Source organism: Bos mutus, chromosome 12 (assembly GCF_027580195.1).
Source record: "Bos mutus isolate GX-2022 chromosome 12, NWIPB_WYAK_1.1, whole genome shotgun sequence".
Taxonomy (NCBI): domain Eukaryota; kingdom Metazoa; phylum Chordata; class Mammalia; order Artiodactyla; family Bovidae; genus Bos; species Bos mutus.
The window spans coordinates 24,866,412-24,873,897 of record NC_091628.1 but is presented as its reverse complement, the minus strand read 5'-3'; the positions used below and the strand labels follow the sequence as shown (position 1 = coordinate 24,873,897).

The following is a 7,486-nucleotide window of genomic DNA, read 5'->3' as shown; positions in this document are numbered from 1 at the left end:
GTTAATAGCTAAAACATTTTCACAGGTAGATTTTCTAACCATTCTGCAATTGCTATTTAGCAGTGAAGTTGCTCAGTCATGTCTGACTCTTTGTGACCCCATGGACTGTAGCTTACCTGGCTCCTCCATCCATGGAATTTTCCAGGCAAGAGTACTGGAATGGGTTGCCATTTCCTTCTCCAATTGCTATTTAAATATGATGACTATTTAAATAAGAGTATTCTTTGTTTCCTTAGGCTCCTCTGTCCCTGGGATTCTCCAGGCAAGGATACTGGAGTGGGTTGCCATGTCCTCCTCCACAGGATCTTCCCAACCTAGGGATCGAACCTGCATCTTCTACATCTCCTGCATTGACAGGTAGGTTCTTTACCACAAGCACCATGTGGGAAGTCCATCTGAATATCCAGTGCTGCAATAACATCAATTGAGTGATTTGTCTTTCTCCCTCTGATTTTTAATGCCAACTTCATTGTATTTAAAGTTTTCATATATGATTAGGTCTGTTTCTGATCTTTGTGATTTCTTAGATTTGTTTCTTTCTGCATAACCATCACTATCTTAATACTATAGTTATGCAAGAGCTTGATATCTGGCAGGGCAAATGCTTGTTCTTTTTCTCAATTTTTGCTTTTTTGGCTATTCTTAGATATTTATTATTCCATATAGATTTTAGAAGCAGATTTAAAATAAGGTGCCATACAATTTTCCTGGAGTGATATTGATTATAATTAGTAAGCCAACTTGTGGATAACTGATACCTTTATGATATCATCAAGTTTTTACATCTATATGCAAATATACTGTTCCATGTATTTAGATTTTCTTATTTCTGTCAACAAGTTGAACCATATGAAGTTATCCATACTTAAAAAAGTTTTGACTTACAAAAAAGGAATTTCGTATAGTTTAATCTAATAGTTTAAATATTCCAGAAAGTCTTTTACATTTTTTGGTACATCCATTTCTGTTACCTTTTACCTTTTTTTTTTTCCTTGTTGTTGGGAATAGGGTTTTTTCTTGTTATGTATTCTAACTGTTTACTAGGAATGCTGTTGATTTTGTTTCATTAATCTTATAGCCAGCAACCTTCTCAACTATCTTGTTAGCTTTAATAACCGGTTCAGAGATAGAGAACTTTCCTACTTTATTCTTTATTTTCTGGAAACATTTTATAAAAGAGGAGTAATCATTGTCTTGAGCTTCCCTGGTGTCTCAGACAGTAAAGAATCCACCTGCAATGCAGGAGACCTCGGTTCAATCCCTGAGTTGGGAAGATCCCCTGGAGGAGGATATGGCAACCCACTCCAGTATATCTGCCTAGAGAATCCCCATGGACAGAGGAGCCTGGAGGGCTAATCTATGGGGTCGCAAAGAGTTGGAAATGACTGGGCAATTAAGCACGGTACAATCATTTTCTTGCAGACTTAATAAAATGCACCCATAAATCATCTGATGAGTGTAATTTTATAGGGGAAATGTAAAAAGTCAAAGTTGCATTTATTCAGATTTTCTATTCTTGAATCAATTTTGACAGTTTACACTTTCTGCACGCTTTTCATTGTATTTAAATTTATAGAATCATTTCATTAATTTGAAATAGTCTCATATTTTAAGTCTCTATTATATCCGTAGCTTTGTTACTTTATTGTTCTCAATTGTTTATTTTAACTTTTCTTTAGCAATCAGTCTTGACAGAACTTTGACTATTTCATGTCTTTTCAAAGAACTAGCTATTGTTAACCACTTTAATTTTCTTGTATTTTTGATTAAATGCTTTCTGCTTTTGATTTTCTAATTATCTTATTACAATTTATTAGATTTAATTCTTAATATCTTTTAATCCCTTAAGTTGAAACTAGATTATTGCTTTTCAAGGAGTCTTATCTAATAAATACATTTATATATAAAAGTTTCATTTAAGTACTGCTTTATCAGCATCCCATGAATCATTAATATGCACTGTTGTTATTGTTCACTTCTAAATATTTCATATTTAATCCATGAATTAATTATTGGAGTTCTGAACATTCTTTTAAAAGTTGATATCTAAGTTTATTGTATTGTTACCAGAGAATGTGGCTTGAGTGATACCGAGTGTTTGCAATTTGTTGAGTCTTCCTTTGGGATAGAGGTCTCATCAATTTTTATGTTTCAGTCTTGAGAAGAATGTGTATCTATTTCTTAGACCACAGTTCTATATATCTATTACATCAGGAAAGTTTATAGTGCCATTCAAATCTAACATCAATATATTTGGACTATAGTTTTGTCTATTTAACCTTTTATTTTCCAAGAAAGGCATGTAAAAAGATTCTACTATTATCACTGATTTATTCATTTTTCCATGATTTCCTCAGTGTCTGCTTTATATATATTTGAGGCTAAGTTATTTAAGATTATAGTTTTCTTGGTGGGTTAGTCTTTTTTTTAGGGTGAAATGTCTATCTTTGTCCCTATAATGCAATTTGCTTTGAGCTCTATTTGGACCAAGTATTAATTTTTCAAATCAAGTATCTTTGGTTATTTTTTCCCTGTTGTAACTTTTTCATCCTTTCATTTTCAATCTTTTCTTTAATGTCATTTTGCTTCATAAAGCTGCATTTTAAAAAATTTATCAATTTCAGAGTTGTTTACTTTTAATAAGTGAATTTAGGCCATGTGCATTACTTTTGATTACTGAAATACGTGGACTCATTTCTACCATTTTACCTTTCCTTTTGTATTTACCATGAGTTCTCTTCACTTTTTTCTTACTTCCTCCAGTCAGTTACAATCTAGTAACTTTTTTCACTTTTTTCACTTATGAGTAATTTTAAGTCATTATCTTGGATATTTCCTTTTTGCCACATTCACTTTTTATCAATTTCTGGGTTTCCTATTCATTAGGGGCTTCCCAGGTGGCTCAGTGGTAAAGAATCCACCTGCCAATGCTGGAGCCAGCTGCAGGAGACATGGAAGTGTTTGATCCCTAGATCCGAAAGATCCTCTGGAGGAGGAAATGGCAACCCACTCCAGTGTCCTTGCCTGGGAAATCCCATGGACAGAGAAGCCTGTCAGGCTACATTCCATGAAGTCACAAAGAGTCGGACACGACTGAGCAACTGAGCACTGGAGCCTTAATAACATTATCACTTTTCACTCTATCCACTATCTGTCCTAAATTATCTTCCCAGTTTTTTATTTCTTAACTTCTCTTGGCTATGTCCTCCAGTTCTATTTTCTTGTTAGGTAATTTCTCTTCAACTGCATTAAATCCACTGTTCATTCTATCTCTCCTTTTTAAAAAAATTACTGATATTTTCAAGATTTCCAATGGTATCATTTTTTTAATATGAGTTTGCTCTTATTACATGATCTTTATCATTGGAAGGCGGCTAGCAGCTTTTTTTTTTTTTTTTTTTTTTTTACAGAAAACCTCACAAGCAGCTTCAGCATGTATATTTTGTAATTCTTTTTAACTTCTTCAATATTTGGATCTCTTTGGGCACGAATTCTCCCATGTGTCACATCAGTTGACCGTTCTCAACTATGCACTTCCTTGTGTGTTTGTTATTTTTGTCTGATATCTTATCTCATACAGGAACTTTTTTTCTCATGCAAAGTCCTCATCTCATGTGTTTTTCAGTTGCCTCAGTAAGGGTCTCCAGGTTGAAGAGAGTCTTCATTTGGAGGCTTGCAGGCTTTATTCTGGTGAGGAGGACTAGTTAGGATGTTAATGCCCACATACAGAGGGGTTCTCACAGCAGTCTCTCTTTTCTTTCAAGATCACAGAAAGGTGCCACACTGTGGCCACTTTCTGGGGTTTCAAATAAGGTTAATTCAGGCCACTTCACTGTTAGGAGAGCTGTCTGGCACTCAGCTTCATTCTGGTCTTTTGTAACAAGAGGGACATGGCCATCAACCATTTTTTTGTGAGCCTTGTATTATTTGAAACCCATTTTCTGCATCCACTTACTCTTTTCTGGGAGCCTTGTGGCTTCAATGTCCCCTATGGCCTTTTTAGTATTCCTGGACCAGAGAAATTCTTGTACCACTCCTTTTAAACAGAGTTATCTATTTTAAATAAATCCCATATATTCTATATTTAATTTTTATATTTAAAATATTAAGTGTATTTTAATATTTAAAAATAATTTTATTAAAATTCCTATTCTCTGAGAGCAAAAAAGAGATGATTTTGTAGTTCTCATTCAACCATATTAATTGATGTCCAAATCCAGTTGCCAAATATTGTTTCTTTAAGAGTATTATATCTACCAAATAGTTCTTATTCACAATAAGAAGCCAACACAGAAACTTAGGAATAAGACCTGCACCGTGCTAAATTGCTTCCATCGTGTTGACTCTTTGTGACCCCATGGACTGTAGCCCGCCAGGCTCCTCTGTCCATGGGATTCTCCTGGCAAGAATACTGGAGTGGGTTGCCCTTTCCTCCTCCAGGGGATCTTCCTGACCCAGGAATTGAACCCCTGTCTCTTGCACTGGGAGGCAGGTTACCACTAGCGCCACCTGGGAATAAGAACTAAGCTCCCATGAAACAAAGGTAAAAGCAAAGAAAAAGAAAGATCTGAAGAATCACTATTAGACTTTTGTTTTATGAAATTTTGAAATATCATAGTAAAGCCATTTGTATCTCACAAAAACAAGAATAGTATTAAAATTTTTTTTTCCTGTACTGGACATTATTGAATACGGATTTTTATGGATATTTCATATAATTTTCATTATTATATAATGTCAAAGTAACTGAAATAATGGATATAGTTCTAGTACTCTGAAATTGTGTGGTGTGTGCTCAGTCTCTCAGTCATGTCCCACTCTTTGCAACCCCATGGACTGTGGCCTGCCAGGCCTGGGATTTTCCAGGTAAGAATACTGGAGTGGGTTGCCATTTCCTCCTCCAGGGGATCTTCCCGACCCAGGGATCCAACTAGAGTCTACTGTGTCTCCTGCGTTGCTGGCAGATACCTGCTGACCCAACGTGGTATTCTTCATTTAATAACAACTGCATATAGATCTATAATATTATTTGATTGATTTTTGCCAAGGACATTTCCCCCTTACTTTAAAATGTCACATCTTTGTATCTAGAGAAATTTTACTTGGAATGCTGCACCTCCTTCCTGCAATAAAGGTTTTGTTACAAAATGTGTTTAGTGCACACAAAGCACAATTCTCATGTGAATGTCTCTTGAAATTTATGGTGAACAAGGTAAACCCGGTTGTAATGGCTTTCCATATACTACATATTTTTCAAAAGAAGAAAAAGAAAAATCTTACTTTTCTTGCTTTATGATGTGCTTACCTAAATAATAAAACAAAGATTTTCTTGCTCCCTTAAAAATCTATACATTATGGTTTCAATGCTTTCATAATTGAGTTTCACAGTCTACATTTTAAGTACATAACAGAAGAAAAATCTTATGCTTTACAAAGTACCTACAGAGTAATCCTTATTTATTCTATTGAATATTACTGTATTTTTGTCTATTTGTGAATTATGAGATACAAAATGAGATTTAAAAAATGGTTTGTGGGGTTTCACATCTTTTTAATATCTGTATATTTCAAAGTGATAACTTGTCTCTTATTTGCTATTGATAATTAGCGTTCTCTCTTTTCTTTTGACTGGTCTAGCTAAGGGTTTGTCAAAATTAATCTTTCAAAGAACTAGTGTTTGACTTTGTTAATTTGCTCTATGCCAATTTTCTACTGTTTTTTTTTTTTTTTTGCTCCTGTGTTTATTTCCTTCTTTTGTTTATTTTTAGTTTAACTTATTCTTCCTTTTCTACCTTCTTAAAATGGACTTCAGGTGACTGATTTTATATTTTTCTTTTAAAAAAATATAGTCTCTTAAAACTATACTCTCCTTTAGTCAATGCTTTAGCTGTACTTCATAGATTTTGATAGGCTAATTAATAGTTATTATTGAATTAAAAATATTTTCTAATTTATTTTGTATTTCTTCTTTGATTTGTTAATGATTTAATAATAATAAGCATTCTATTTGATTTTTAAATATTTGTGATTTCCTCTCAAATAAGATTATTCTTACTAATTTGTTTCAGACAATATGATTATATGATTTCAATTTTTTAACTTATTTAAATTTGTCTTATGGCTCAACATATCTTAAGTTTTGAAAATGAACTATGTATTTGAAGTGAACTGTATTTTGTACTTCAACAAATGGTATTCTGTAAATTTGAATTAGATCATGAGGTTTGATAGAATTGTTGAACTATGTCTACTAACTTTTTAAAGCCTAGACATTGTATTAATTGCTAAGAAAGGAATCCTAAATATAATACTATGTAGAACAATCTGTCTTTCTCTTTATTCTGTTCATTTTCCATTTACTAGTCAGTCAGTTCAGTCATTTAGTCGTGTCTGACTATTTGGGACCCCATGGACTGCAGCATGCCAGGCTTCCCTGTCCATCACCAACTCCCAGAGCTTGCCCAAACTCATGTCCATTGAGTTGGTGATGCCATCCAACCATCTCATCCTCTGTCGTCTCCTTTTCCTCCTGCCTTCAGTCTTTGCCAGCATCAGGGTCTTTTCCAATGAGTCAGTTCTTCACATCAGGTGGCCAAAGTGTAGGAGCTTCAGCTTCAGCAACAGTCCTTCCAATGAACAGCATCAGTCCTTCCTTAGGACTGATCTCCTTTAGGATTGACTGGTTGGATCTCCTTGCAGTCCAAGGGACTCTCAAGAGTCTTCTCCAACACCACAGTCCAAAAGCATCAATTCTTCAGCACTCAGCTTTCTCTATGCTCCAACTCTCACATCCATACACAACCACTGGAGAAACCATAACTTTGACTAGATGGATCTTTGTAGGCAAAGTAATGCCTCTGTTTTTTAATATGCTGTCTAGGTTGGTCATAGCTTTTCTTCCAAGGAGCAAGTGTCCTTTAATTTCATGGCTGCAGTCACCATCTTCAGTGATTTTGGAGCCCAAGAAAAGAAAATCTGTTGCTGTTTCCATTGTTGCCCCACTTATTTGCCATGAAGTAATGGGACCAGATGCCATGATCTTAGCTTTTTGAATGCTGAGTTTTAAGTCAGTTTTTTTCACTCTCCTCTTTCACTTTCATCAAGAGGCTTTTTAGTTCCTCTTCACTTTCTGCCATAAGGGTGGTGTCATCTGCATATCTGAGGTTACTGATATTTCTCCTGGCAATCTCGATTCCAGCTTGTGCTTCATCCAACCCGGCATTTTGCATGATGTCCTCTGCATATAAGTTAATTAAGCAGGGTGACAATACACAGACTTGACGTATTCCTTTCCCAATTTTGAACTAATCTGTTGCTCCATGTCCAGTTCTAACTGTTGCCCATACACATTATGTCTACCTTATAATTTATGTCTTTTCTCATATTGAAATATCCCTCTTTATCTTTGATGATAATCTGTGCCTGGAAGTTTATTTTATCTGATACAAGTATAGCCACTCCAGAGTTTTCATGCTTACTGTGTGCA

General features: G+C 34.7%; 1 long non-coding RNA gene across 1 annotated transcript in view; it reads left to right on the top strand.

The window, feature by feature from the left end:
• Positions 1–239: 239 nt before the first annotated feature.
• LOC138990257 (uncharacterized) overlaps positions 240–7,486 on the top strand; it is a 56,639-nt gene continuing 49,392 nt past the window's right edge. Inside the window, exon 1 of the long non-coding RNA XR_011466376.1 lies at positions 240–357. This is a non-coding gene — a long non-coding RNA (uncharacterized lncRNA). The remainder of the gene's footprint in view (positions 358–7,486) is intronic.